The 15,855-nt window shown below is 29.0% G+C and overlaps 1 protein-coding gene and 1 non-coding gene across 2 annotated transcripts in view; one reads left to right on the forward strand and one right to left on the reverse strand.

Annotated features, from left to right (window-relative positions):
* The window catches only part of LOC126845751 (hemicentin-1-like), a 142,940-nt gene that overhangs the window by 75,534 nt on the left and 51,551 nt on the right, over positions 1–15,855 (forward strand). The window lies entirely within an intron of this gene.
* On the reverse strand, positions 7,922–8,004 carry Trnal-cag (transfer RNA leucine (anticodon CAG)). Its single transcript has one exon. It is a non-coding gene; the product is annotated as a tRNA-Leu (tRNA).

Here is a 15,855-nt window from a genome sequence, read left to right on the forward strand (position 1 = left end):
AGGTTTTCCTTTTGATACTAATTGTATTTCACAGAATCATACAGAGCTGTGAAAATTATGTTTTCAGCAAATTATTTTTAATTGAAAAAGTTAATAAAATATAATATGTTACCGTTTATGTTTCAAATGTTGATAGCGCTCTGGAAGTAGATAACAATTTGAACATTTTCTAGTATTGTAAAATATCATAAATTAAAATTTTAAAATTTTAGTTTATCTTTTTCCGTTAAAAAAACGGAAAAAGATAAACTATAAAAATGCAATTCAAATTATTTAACGTCGAATTTTGTGTTGTGCTCTGTTATACTTCTGAGGTGTAATATAGGTAAAACACGTTATAATAACAATGTTAAGAAAAAATATAGGGTTAGTATAATATGCACAGCGCAGCAGCATATTACGTGTCTATTACAATATTGTTAGAACAATATAATATATTATGTATGTGTAAATTTATGGTTAGTAATCATATAGAAAATGTTAAATTCATGAGGATTTTTTGCCGTCGAATCGTTTTTTTTTCGAATTACTTCCGTACAGTGACACGTTTTGTGGCCGGCAAAGTGGCAATTTTCGACACACCCATTTGCCTACCGCCAAAACATTATGTTGTCTTGTTGTGGAGCGCGGCTGTTCAGTATTCAACGGTGTTGCAAATAAAGTGTTAACAATTCATAATATTTTGTCGAGGGGCAAAATAAAAATACTAGAACCGCTGAAAAACCAAATCGTTAAGCACACTTTACACGAGTAGGCCGTATATCACAGTTAAGCATTACGGTGTTGTCGACCGCGAAAGTATCTAATACATTATTATCACTTTGCGTTAAACACATATAAAATAAACCGGCCACCGTAGTTACACGTTGCACACAATAAACTACATTTTATTAACAATTCAATTTATTTGGTGGTTTTTTTTTTGCTCTAGTCTTGTTTCCGTGGCGAAATCATCGAGGTAAAACTTTTACATGCATACTATTTTAAAAAACTAGTATCACGTTTTGTCAGAAAGTGAGACCGACCAGTCAAATCCTCCCTTTCTACAAATCGCATGTTTCCTATTCGCAGCTATAGCTCTAAAATATTTCATTAATTTCCTCCTTATTTCAACATATCCAAATCACTTGGTTATATTCTTTTTCATTTTTTTCTGCTTTCAATGCAAATACCGAGTTCTTTCTTTCGTGTGTTCATTATACTTTATAATTCTGTTAATATTTATACGCATTTCATTTTTGCTACAAACTACAATCATTTCCCCCATTCATCTCTTTTATCCAGCACTGAACATTCATTTTCATAGACATGTATGATTATTGCTAGTATATCTACGAGGTCTACAAGTCAAAAATGAATAAAAAAAAATAAAAATAATTTTGCCGAGTCATATAATATTATCCCCTGGTTCGACTGTGTCTCAGCAAGTGTGTTTTTTTTTTATTAATGTTAAATTAAGTAGTAATATTAATTATCTACTGTATATTTTTTAAATTTTGCAGTCTTATTGCACTTCTATAATAATTTATTAATAACATCAAAAGAAGATTAGTGCGCTTTTCCAATCGGTAGGCACAAACGGAACCTGCGTCCCAAACTTAATTGAATACCATCTCGTCTAACGTTTATAAAATAAATTACAACGCAATAAGGTCTCTGCGGTATTCAGCATTTCCTTCGCGTTCCAATACGATAGCAATAATAATAATTACAATTATTAATCTACTTACCGTCGCCATTATGAGTGTAGGTATTAATACCTAATGGACCTCCTATTCCCTATTGCCGCCGATGGGTGTATAACATTATAATAGCATGGATATCGTTATAATAATTTTACGATGATGATGATGATTCCCCCGTAACCGTGATCGTTAGAAAACATTAAATTTCGATTAATCACATTCAACGGTCGCTTCGTCCTCGAAAACAATTTTATTGCGCGCAAACGAATAAAGTCTTATCTGTTATAAATAATGTCAGTAATATACATTGTCATATTATTATCATATTATATAGTATTTATAATTTTAATAAAACCGCGTTATTGTAACAAGTCGTTGCACTCTTTGCAGAGTAGGTACCTACCTACCTAAAATTGTTATTTCACGTTAAGAAAAATGACGAGCGTTTCAAATTTTACGGTCCGATGAAACTCTCGGATTTTATCTTTAAATAAAAGAATATTCTATGTATTATTTATGATACAAAACGACAAAAATAAATAAACTCAAACACATTGTTCCCGTGTCATACATGTGCGTCATAAAAGGTAACAGTTTTGTAAGTTCTATTAATATTAAATCTGCGAGGTAGGTTTATTTTTTTCTGTAGTCGTGAATTTTCCTTCTTTTTTTTGACTTGTGTATTTTCTACGCATTTCAATTCGCCGCCTACGGTAATTGTGCACGTGTGTTGAGTAGTGACATCGAAATTAATTGATTTGCCGGATAGAAAAGGTTAGACAAATGTCTAAAATCAATTGACGTTTTTCGTTATATTTATTGTCGATAAAAATAAGAAGTAGTCAAGAACCGGACGGACATTTTACGAGTATTATACATTTTCAATAGTCTTTTAGACGTGAAATTTAACAATTATTTTGATGGACGACTATAATTGGGTTTATGTTTTAGTCACCACCCACTATTTCTCATATTGGAAAAAGTTATAGTCTACTTTAAGCCCAACAGCTAAAATTATAAAACATGGAACATGCTTTAGTCTGCTGGCTAGTGATTATTTCTGATCTACAATCTCCTTGCGATTTATGATAATACTAATAGTATAGTCTTAATTATATTTGCTGGTTAAAATGTATGCATGACGACGACGATTCGTCCAATATTATACGTTTAAAGTAGACGTGATACTTTCGTGACGATATTTTGTGTCGTTTTCGAGCTGGGACGCCAAGGCTATAGCGTGTTCCATTCTAAAAAGTCCTGATTTTATAATCGAATAGTTGGCAACTCTGGATGTCTATCGTCTGTATTGTGATCATTGATATTAATGTTATAATTTAATATAATATTGTACACCTAAAAATTAACTCTGTACTATAGTGATGAAATTGTAAAATGCAATATTAAATCATAATAGCGTGCTGAAACGTTTATTTTCCAAGCAATTGACCAAAGACAATTTTAACGAATTTTTTTTCTTAAAAAACTTAAATTATATAACACAAATAATAAGTATATGCACAATAAACTATAATGCTCGAAGTGGATGGTTGCCAACATTAATTAGGTTTAGTATGCCTTACATTTATGTTCGCTATAGGCCACTAAATCAAACACATTATACAAACGGTCAAAATGGATAAAGGAAAGTCAGTATTATGTTTGGAAGCTGCCTTAGCAGAACAATGTAAACAATTTAATATCTCTTTTTAAGAATTTAATTTGTTGTGTAGCCAACCAAGTCAATAACGACCCGAACTGTTTGTAATTAATTTTGCTTTCTCAAAGAGGAACCCACGGTTTCCTGGAAAATTTTTTTTTTTAATTTAAGAATGGGAGTAAGACTATAATAATATGTATCTTTATCGAAAATAACAACTTGGCATTCTGTCCATTGATGGTGCTCATGTGGATTCGAACATTTTACCAGTTTGGTTGATAAGTTTTCTAGATGAAATGATTAAAATTTGGTTGAAATCGGGTGAACGGGAAATTATTGAATTTTGAATGGACTTTTTCATTTGTTTTTCGAGATTTATTGAAGCTAAACGCTTGTTAATGCGGCTGACTAATTTCGATATGTGATACAAATTTGGACTCTGAAGCTCAATAATTGTAAAGTGGTATATGCTATTATCAATATACTGTGGGTGTAACTCATGACTTATGTCTAGTTATAAATAAAAATTAAAAATCGTTGAACATGTAATTTTAAATAAGAACTCGCTTCTGAATAATATAGCCATGAATTACGTGTATTTGTGTACTGAACAGATAATGGTTTGAATATTGATTTAAATCATAATACACACATTTTAACAAATTTGACTTCACCATGATAATGGTTCTACGTTGTTTGTTGTATTGGACCCAATGGTCGTTTTATACTTACAGATTCACTTCAGACAGAATCGCAGTTTAATGACAACAATAAACGTCGTACATTACCTACTTATAGAAAATCTTTTTTCGTTATAGTTAGAAAAAAAACCGCACTAGAGGAGTGAAAAAATGTATTTTATTTTTTTCCATCCCAACTGGAATTTCGCTGACCAAAAGTTCATTAAATATATCGCGACAAAATCAAGAACGCTTTGGCCCCGTCCACTCGTTAACCAACGCTCTTGTGCGAGTTTTTTTTCCTCCCAACGAGGACTACAATAATGTGTTTTGTGTGTGTGTGTGTGTTAAATCTGAAACATAGTCCGCGATCCGTGTGTCGGTGTAGTCCAAAGGGAAAACACTGTACAAAGCGCAAACGTTAGTTTGGCCGAGTCGGTTGATCTGTTGCCAAGACTATTAAAAACGTAGCCGTGTGCGCTGTTGTAACGAGTTTTGAGTTCACCTCGTCATAAGGTTCAAGAGTTCGGGGTATAAAAAGACTGGCGAGAGTATATATTGTTATGAAAAAACAAAATCCGAGAAGAAAACAAATGGAAAAAATATAATAACTTAATTAAAAAAAATAAAAAAGGCGAAACATTTGTACGGAATTACATTTTCGTTTTTTTGTTTTGTAGTTTCGTGCATTTCAATTACACGCGAGAGAAGACATTTGCAAGAACTCGATCCGCATGTCGACAAAATGCAGCTATCTGCTGTAATAATAATAATAAGCATAGTAAAGATGATGATGATGATAATAATAAGCATAATAAAGATAATAATAACAATGGCAGTAATTTATCGGCTGGTCACCCGTGCTACGGAAACTTTATGAGTTTACGCCCAACTACATTAAATCATAAGTCATAACTTCTTCAGTCTTTTGCCATCCCGTCGTCTGTCTGTCGGCGACAAGAGACACGTAAAACAAATCATACGCGTCTCTCTCTAAAGACATGACATAAAACATAATAAAAAAAAAAAAAAAATGGTTAATTTTATTATAATATAAAAGCGATAAATTCCATGTCCGCGTTAATCGATAAACGGATTTCCTATTGGTTTTGCTCAAAGTATGGCTAAACAATTTTTTTTTTTAGATACAGAACAAAAGAATATTTTCTTCGTAAAATCATAAATGAATTCTATTGTTGTAGAATCGGCTAGCATTGTCAAATACATTGTTAGATAACTTATGACTTTCAAGGCAAATGCACAGAGATCAAAATTGGATTTTATAAATCTGATTCGCTTCTCTGTTGTATATAGTAATTTGACGAGTATATGTTTTTTTCCGGGCAATTGACACAATACTTTTTACTGTATATTTATAAAATTTGAAAAAAAAGTTACCGTGTTAGCCACAAAAAAAAAGCAACACAAAATTCTAAATTCAATTGGCAATACCATAGCTATAGCAATAACATTGATTTCTCCTCTCTACAATTATTATGCTTAAAATAATACACCAATTATTTTTAAGCTACTACCTATACCAATAATATTTGATTTTAATAATAATTTAATTTTAAATAAATCATTTTTATGTATATTAATAACAATAATAATTTACTTCCATTAACTAATTAATTAGCCTTTATCGATTATTGTGAAATCATTTTATTACTATCACAAAAATACATTATTAAATAGTAAATACTCAGACTACACTATTATAAAAGCGTTCCGATTTTAACAGAATATCTTAGTATACTTCCATATTATGAAAACAAAATTCTTTATCCATGTACTTTGCACTTTTACTTGTGTCTTGCCTTATCATTTTGTAATAACACTTTTTCAAGTATACCAAGGTTTTGAAAGAAATAAACAGCACATACAATAATTCATTGACCTTTTTTTATTTTAATCAAAGAGACGCCATCTGTACCATAATATGACGGTCAATAATGGTGATAAATTTAAATATCACATTCACCAATAAGTAAATAGTATTATACACTAGAATGAAGTATGTGTAAAATAAATCAAACCTTAAAAAGCTTTATTATACATTTTATAAATCTTAACGATTAATGTGTTAGGCGTTGACAAAAATGTTCGACAAAATAGGTTATGTTTAAAAAAAAGACAATCATAAATTATTCCCTTTGTAAAAATTTGATGCCTAGCCTGATCAATAAATTTACTGAGCGATAATATTTATTTATGCAACTGAATTTACAATTTTAGTTTAGTGTACCCCAGGGGTTGGCCAGGGGTTGTGACGCAAACAGCAGGATTAAGGTCAGTCAGCCTAGATATCAATGATAACAGTATCTAGAAAAAAAATGTTAAGATAGGGAACAAAAACATACTTTATCATATTGAATACCAATCGTTTAACATTGAGGACTTTTTGTCTTTTGTGTGGCCTGCTGGTTTAAGCTCTTCTGTTTACTTCACTATGGCATACAATCTAATGTATGTTAGTTCATACTTTATCTCTATAAAACTCTCTATAACTAAAGTATATCTCATAGTCTATCTCCAATTATTTAAATTTATAAGAATTAATGAAGATTTGAAATTAGCGTCAATAATTTCCTCAATGATATTCTCTATTAAAACTGTAAAAAACGAAGTTTACAACCATAATACTTTGTCAAAAAATGTTTTATCTGATTCTATAAAATGTGTTTTATGTATATACTAAACACATATTTGATATATCAAACCGTAAGTATAGGAATTTTTTATAAATTAGTTTCAACAAATTCACTAAATCCTGTATACTGTAGTATACCGGTAGTAGGTAGTAAAAAGGTAAAAAAATAGTTTGAGAATTAAAAAAATTATTTTGAAAAGAACCCATTTATAATATTATGGCCTTAACGACAATTTACCAATGCTAAGTCAGAACTCTGACTACAGCAATATTCTCGACTAGAAGTTAGAACAAGTTTAAAGTTACCAAGGGCCAAAATTATCATTATCCACGAGGTTAGTTTTGTAAGCTGTCAAATTAATTATAAACTTTTAGCCTACCAACCTCACTTTTTAAATTTAATATTCTAGTTATACAGGCTCAAATGCCATTTAAGAAAAATAATCGTTTTTTTAAACAAAACGCATACAGCAAATATTATACATGTACTATGTATATTGTATACATATTATATGTATAAATATACACTTTTTTTTTTTGAAGAGTAGGTATGATATATTATATTTTTGTTTTTTTAATAGGTAAAGATAAAATATTACCTTTTTTCTTAGCAAATATTTTATTATATTATGGCCATATTGTAGAGAGATCAATATCATTATTGTAATTGAACCACTCTATGGGCGTGGGTTCGAATCCCACTTCTGATAACCAACTTTTTGCATTTTTATTAATATGTTTTTACAATTTCTTGCTGTTTACTTAATATATAAACATTTATATCTTATATTTTCCTTTTTCTTGTTTATTAGTCTTAGAATAGTGGCGTACATCGTTTTAATAATATATTTATTTTTTATTAATATTATTTGAAAATATGTGAACAATATACATAAAAAATAACTAATAAATACAATTTTCATGATTTATCTATCTTCTGTAAGCTTAAGCTTGTGTACACTACTGTGTAATATACTTACCAAAATAAAATGATTCAATTACAATAGTGATATTGATGTTTCTTTAGTATGATAGTGTAATAAAATGTTGACTAAATTAAAAATAAATCTTCCATGTATATGATTTTTTTTTTTTATAATTTTATTTTGATAAGTATATTATTAGAATGATGTATGTCAATATTTTAAGACTGACAAACAAAAATAGGTAGATGTAAAATCTAAATGGTAAAAGCAAAAAATTATTGTAAAAACATATTAATAAAAAAATGCAAAAAGTAGAATGTCAGAAGTGGGATTCGAACCCACGCCCACAGAGTGGACTGCGACCTGAACGCAGCGCCTTAGACCACTCGGCCATCCTGACGATGTCTAAAATTTGCTAACTATGCATTATATAAGTACTTTTTCTGTAAATGTTCATCGATTTTTAAACATATACCTATGTAGTTATAAAATAATTAATGCTATTGTATACCTACTCGTCATTGTTTCGATATGTATGTCAACTAATGTTGGTAATGAATTAGTAGGTAATTGAGTAGTTAAGCTAAAGAAATGTATAGTTGGTTTAAGTTAACATTTAGTTAGCCAAACTATTTATCTAGTCTAACTATATAATATGTTTTGTGTTCGTATAAAATATTATTAACCATGGTTACAGTTGATCCAAAATATTATATTATTATATTTTTGACGGACTCAACAGTCTAAAACAAAAAATAAAAAAACACTTTCTCAAAATAATTATGTAAGTAGTCACATAAACCAAGATGGCCCAGCCGAACCGACCCAGCCAAACCTAGTTGTGGGTTTAATTTCAGGTTATTTTAAAACTTAGGTTCATTAATCAATACTTGGGTACCTAACTTTGTTTAATGGATAGGGCCATACAAATTTAATACATTTTCACCAAACCCGTTATTTTTACCTTATATTTGTAATCTTACAAAATAATATACTCATTTTAAAATTGAAAACATTTACTTAAGCTAAAGTTCAAACATTTCGAATTCTGCATTCAGCGTTTTTTTTAACAATTTTTCCGCGTAAAATACTTATATTTAGAATAAGTAGATATTACATTTTTTAAGACTAAAAAACGAATCAGAAGAAGAACTGAGTAAACTCAGTTAAGAGTATCCACACTACATGCAAATTAATCAATACATGGATATGTCCTCATATCTACATGAAGTGTGAATACTCTTAACCAAGTTTAGTCAGTTTCTTGAAACAGTTCTTTAAACGACAGCAACGTTAAAATACGACTTAAAGGGCCAGCTTTATCAGCATGGGGTTAATTTTACTTTTTAGATTTCATTAAAATGTTTAATGTTGCTAAATTACAACTCTACGTTTTCGATAATCTTAAAACAAATTTTTAATTAGCCCATCTAATTAAAACACCATCACAGTTCCTCCTATCTGTTATTAAAATCAAACTACATCTAATATTTTAATAATATAAGAGTATTTCATGTAAAGCTATGACAGTTCTTTTTTTTTTTGTAAATGATAACATCTCTTTCAAGAAAATCCTTCAATGTGATTTGTTTTGTGAGGTTTTACATACAAAAAAAAAACATTTCTTTCATGATTTATTAATAACTTGATTATTTAATTTTATATTATTTGATATAATTAAATTAAATTATTATTATTATGCTTCGTTAATAATAGTATTACGTACTATTAAAAGCTTCCAGAGGTTGTTTATTGGATGCTATACTTCTCTATATGCCAACAAGCAGTACTTCAAAATATTAAATGAGATTTTTTAGTTATCATAAAATACTAAGGTAATATTATAATACAACCAATGAAGGTGTTTATAAAACAAAATATACACAGGCTCCTAAAACTATTCTTATAATTATTTCTGTAAACAACATCGAGGACTTAAATTATAATTACTTATAATCAAGCTATATATATATATATATATATATAGCATATAGCAGTATTCAATTTTGATCAAGTAAGTTTAGTACTTTATGTTTCGTTACTTTTTGAGAAAAAGTGATTTTAAAAGTTTTTGGCGTAATACACTCATTGCCGAAATTGGCGAACAAACCATTCTCCCTCGTTATTCTCGTTAACAAGGCCCTTATAATAGCTACATGCTTCCGGTCATATACCTATACATCGTATAAGGAGAGATTTCTAGGATTTTCCCATTTCGTACTTGTGCCACTATTAAACAGCTCGTTTAAACTGGCTGATGTCCTTTTATACACGTACGTTTCTTTTTGATATAAATAAATCCTTTTGATTACCGAAGATGGGTGGAATCTAAACTTTTTTTTTCGTTTTCACAGCATCTTCCTTTGAGTCCCATGCATATGAATAGTGTCTATTCAACTAGATTATTATACGCATAATATGTATTTATGTCACCACACAACTGCCACGAGCCAAGGGAAAGTGACTATATTTCAATTATATTAAAAGTATACTCTTTATTCTGTTAGATTATGCGATTTTGATATCCGTAACTGTTTTAATTAAAATCAGTCGTGTTGATTATTTTTAAATAGTATAAAATATATCTTGCCCGCGTTCCATTTTATTTATATTAAACTAGGTATACTATTTTTGACATGGATGTATCTTATGGCTCGGGCTTAGTAAAAATGTTAGAAGATTTTTAGGTGACATAGTTACAGTCTTAAACTGATTCAATATAAATAACATATTATTGGAATATCATTGAGCACCAAAGCGAGGTTAGCTATAAATTTGTAAATACCATCAAAGACCTAAGGCAATTATTATCCACGATTTAATGTTTTTCCCATTAAGGAAGAATAATATTAATGTGTAATATAAAAAAATGTGTTTTATATTTCAACATAACATCACAAGTTATTTTAATTTACTACTAAGTCTTAGGTATATTAAGCTATATATATATATAATATAACAAACTACTTTTACAAGTCTAAATGGCTCGCCATAGCTACCTACTCATATTATATGAAAGCTCGTAGAGTTCTGTCCTTAGATAATCGAACTAGGTACAATCATTGAACTATTCTAAAGTTTTGGTGTTAGGACTTAAGGTTAAACCGAGAATTATAAAATATTCAAAAGCTACGGTACTGAGACAAAGTTTCTCCATTTGCATACAACACATTATAGTTATATTGTTGTCAAATTATACGAAGCAACACTACTACAGCTTAATATACAGTAGACATTTTATTTTTATAAGATAATGGTTTTATCTTTGATTTAGTGTCTTTAAATATTATGTCTGCGGAATGTGAACAAATGATAAAATCATTATACTTTTATTATTTAAAAGACACTTTACCGGATAATATTAAATTGTATCCATGTAGCGAGTTACCGGTGCTACTTCTTGTTTTTTCTATGGCATTTGTCCTTGTGATGGCTGCAGCTAAAATTTAAATCACAACCGACATTGTTACAGTTAAGTGTGCGCTCTGTATGTATTTCACGATACAATTAGTATCATAATATCGTTGGTGTGTTCTCTCAGTCTTATATGTGCCTGGTGCAGGATACAGGACTTTCAAATGCTCAAAAGTTTCGAATACTTGCAACTCGAGATATTTAGCTGATTTACCTACTTAGTTTATACGCACGGGTAAACAAGATGAATGTGAAAGGTAATCAAAAAACTCTTGTGTTGTTTTAGACTAGTCTAAACTTCACAAAGGTTTGAACTCAAGTCCAAACATATTTATTTAGTTATTCTATCATCACGTTTTTTAACAATTCATTTTTAATTTGACTTCATACATTTATTAACATTTAGTACGTACCTACCTATATTTTATTAGTTGCGATAAATCATGAATTGTTGATAATTTGTCATGAGTATGTTTTGTTAAAATTTATTTATTTACATAAAAATTAAGGTAGTTTAAAATAACCTCTGAAGGACATCATTGAATATTTGACCAACTTTATTCATTGATATGGTACTATTAAAATATAATCATTATAAATAACACAAGGTGAAAATAAATCTATTGCATTTCAATATATTATTATTTATTATGTTGGTGTATCGTATTGTATGTCTTAGAATGACTACGCTATATACAATCTTTAATTTTCTATTGTTTGCATGCAGTTAATTGCTAACCGTTTTGAACGGCTATTATTTATATAAGATCCTATCAAAATATTTTTTAAAATGTATCTATTATCGAAATATCTAAAAGTTCATAACTTAAACCAATAATTTATTCAAACTACGGACACTACAATAGTCGTTCTGGAAAATTCTGCGTATACGGTATACCCATTACATGAAAACGCAATAAAATCAGTTAACCGTAAAAATGTAAACATAGTATTTGGTTATAAATTATAACACATAAAAAATACTTTCCAGTAGATACATTGCATTTGTATTTTCCATTTTTATGGACCATATAATAATATATGATAGCGTCGACATAAAACACTTGAGTAATGTATGAATCATTTGTTACTTATTCAAAATTTGTTGTTTATTTGTAAGCTTTTAGACTGGAAAAAAAATGTACTAATAATTGACTTCGTTTTGTAAAGTTAAATATAGTTATGTTAATTGAGTTACACAAGCTGAAGTTAAATTTTAATTTTTAGTCAGGGGCCTCTACACTAGCATTTATTAGGGCACTAAAACTTAACATTAAGCTACAATTTTTAAACATATACATTACTACAGAAAAGATAGTTCTATTCTGTTATTTAATTTTTTTTTTCAAATTTTTAAAACGCGTGTAGGATTTATTTTTGTACAAAAACATATGTTTCTACTTCAAACGTAGGTACTGTTCCTAGAAATACTTCAATTTAAGTTTTGAAAACATATTTGAATTTTTAAAAATATTTTTCAAGTATCGATCGTGGCCCAATTTTAAATTTAATTTTAGTTAATTAATTGTTTCAATGTAAACAACTGAAATTTTAAACTTTTTTTAATTAAAACTATTAATTAACAAAAAATAATTTTAAAACTAGGCTTATATATATTATATATACACGCTAACTTATATACATTTTGGTTGAATTGATAGAAATTAAATTAAAAAAATAACTAACAGGTATATTATACTCATTTTATATAATATTATTTATATCATAGGTATACTCCTAAAACAACAAAATAAATCCTTAAAGTTAAAATTCTTAAAATTTAGTTCTTGTGTCGCATGGGCATTACAACAGTCATGGCTCAAATATACTATACCAGGTTGATGCATTGCTTCTCCAACACATTATAGCCATACAAATTACTTTATTGTATATTATGTAAATATTTTTTTAAAAATCGTTGATAGCAATTTCAAAAGAGAAGTGGAAGCAAAACAATAACCTGGTACGTTTAAACTATGTGATAACGGCAATGCTTTAGGTGATCATGTTTACTATATCAGTTAGCAATATTATTGCGTTATGTGTTTTCATATAAAGCTCTCGGAAGGGCTCCGGAACCTTCATTCGATATGTCTAGAGGCAACCGGCACAACGTTCGGGTTTATAGAACTAAACTTTTGTACCGACACAGGTCGTGGATAGTAGAATTTATGTGTGTGGATCGAAAAAGTTTTAATAACATGTGGAAAACGACTTTGACACGGGAAGAACACCATTGTAAAGATTTCCTTTTTGTTCGGGTTGGAAACTACAGTTAACACACGCTTGGAATAAACTCGCATTCTTGTGTTTTCCTTTTGAAGCGCCTCCAAGCCGTTTAGTTTTGTGACTGAGCGATTTTAATTTGGATTTGAAGCTACAAAGGCGAACCCATAGAAATTTTCCACTTATATAAACGCCATTGAAGCACCGTAAAAACATATTATTATGTGATATTTTTTTGTTGACAAAGAATTTGTCGATTTGATTATTGTTCTTTTCGCTGCTTTCTCGATTAATTAATCTTTTTTTTTAATAGGCAACCTATATTGATACTTTGTTTTAACTTTTAATCAGTTTTTACGTAAAAAAAAAAAAAAAAAATCGGTAGGATATATTGTAGGTTTGTTAAAAAAAAATAGCATTAGGTTTAGATCAAACTGGTGCACAGTAAATATAGCTCAGCTTGTAAGATGTTTACTCACCGAGAGACAAGAACTTAATATGTGACAATATAACAACCATGAAGGCTTCATTACCTTGAAACTTAACTCTTTAGGACTCAATATAACATATAAAATACATTATTTATACTATACAAACTTATTTTTAATTGCTGTTAACTTATAGTTTTGTTTATTTTAAAATGTAGGTACAGGCCAGATTAATAGTTAGTTTAATACAGGCTTAATAGTTGGGACTTAAGTTCGGATTTTGGTGAACATAAAATATTAATTTGTAGATCGTGAAGGAAGGTTAGAAGTGATTTTGGTTTATGTCTACGAAAGGCTAATTTATTTTTGTATATTTGCTCATTACTCAAGAATCTACTTATTCAAAACAATTATCGACCTGTCATTATTTTCATTACACTGTCTGGATTTTAATCAGGCAATCTGTAAAGTATATTAGCAAGTATTTTACAGTCATGTTTGATTTTTAAAACCAAACATAACATAACATTTTTAATTTGTCTAAACTAGGTACCATTTAAAAATATTAATTTTTATCAAAAATACTTAAAAACATTTAGGTAAATTATTAATAATTATACATTTTAAATGTACCAAGAAGTATTTCATTATGTATTAATATATTACCGGTTGAAAGTAAAATTAGTGTATAATTTTTTATTAAATATACAGTAATTTTTATAATTGAGCCCTACGGGGATACCTACATTCATTGTGAGAGTAATTAAAAATTATATTATAGTACTCTTATATTTTACTGTATGACTCAATTGAATGAATGAAATAAACTAAGATTAGCTACAGTTTATCCCCACGCGTTATCTTTTTACTGAGCATTTGGCTGATTTTCCATAATATTGGAAATTATTTTTCATCAGTACGAAAAGTTGGAATTTTTTGAAAATAATAATTACTGGTTTATAACAGAATTTTGAATGCTACGCGAAGTGATTACACTAGTGATTGTATTTTTCTTAACAATGGCGGCAGACGTCACGTGGGTACCTATCTATGGTTGGCCAGTTTTGTGTATTAAAGAGTAGTTTTCTGGAGGTGCTGTATTTTCTGTAATTCAGTTTGCTATGCGGTTCGAATCGACGGCAGCAGCTGATAACAATGCGCGAATACCAACAATGGTCGGAGTTTGGTTGGACCCATTCTCTGATGTGCATTCCGTTATCTGTGTACAGTGGAACGGTCTAGAACGACTCTATATATGATATTATTATAACGGAGGCTAAAACTAATTTAACGGGCGGCATCGCGATCATCACAATTACGGATAACATTGTCAACAAACGTTCTGTGAGTAAATCATTACCATGAGAGCGGCCTTGGCGTGCTATAGACTACAGTAACCGTTTAGAAATATTTTCGAATAATAACGTGTGATGACATCCCCTGTAAAACGTCCAAGCGTAGGGAAATATTGTATAATGTATGTGCCATATTATATTGTTATTGTGTTTGACATCAGTTGCCCGATGTTTACTGCAATGCCATATGTAAATTCGGAACAAAGCACTCAGATACTATACAAAGACGGCCATCAGCCCGACGAAATGAATCTATTAGTGATAATCTATATTTTAATACATATTATTATGACTTTGATGTACACATTCCTAAAAAAAAAACGACCGTATATATTATTGGAAAAACTCAGAATCGATAATCGGTCGAACAGATTTTGATTTGTTATTTTGAGGGCAGAGGACTTGTAGCTCTAAAAAAAACACTTAATATGCAAGCACTTATGCACTTAAAAAAACCCTAAAATATGCACTATTTGCATGCTTTACAAACTTTTTTTAGCGATTTAATTAAACAAATTGATTACTTAAAAAAATTAAAAACAATTACTGACTAAATTAAATTATATTTATATGCTATACTATGAGTCCACGACCAATAAATGAATAAAAACTTTGGCTTAAAGAAACTTTTACTATCTATTGACTTAATTATACTGTAATTAATGTATAATTTATTAAAGATAGGTATATTGAAAAATTGATTTTTTTATTTTAATAATTTGATATTCATTCTCTAAAAAAAAAAAATATATTACCAATATTTTAGAAATTTTTTACTGATTATTGTTTAGATAAATTATTTTTAAAGAAAATGTTCAAAAAAATCCC

The sequence above is a fragment of the Adelges cooleyi genome, unplaced genomic scaffold (genome assembly GCF_023614345.1).
Source record: "Adelges cooleyi isolate 19-005CV unplaced genomic scaffold, UGA_ACOO_1.1 ACOO_flye_CR_arks_rails_tigmint_CR_PRNA_8, whole genome shotgun sequence".
NCBI lineage: Eukaryota > Metazoa > Arthropoda > Insecta > Hemiptera > Adelgidae > Adelges > Adelges cooleyi.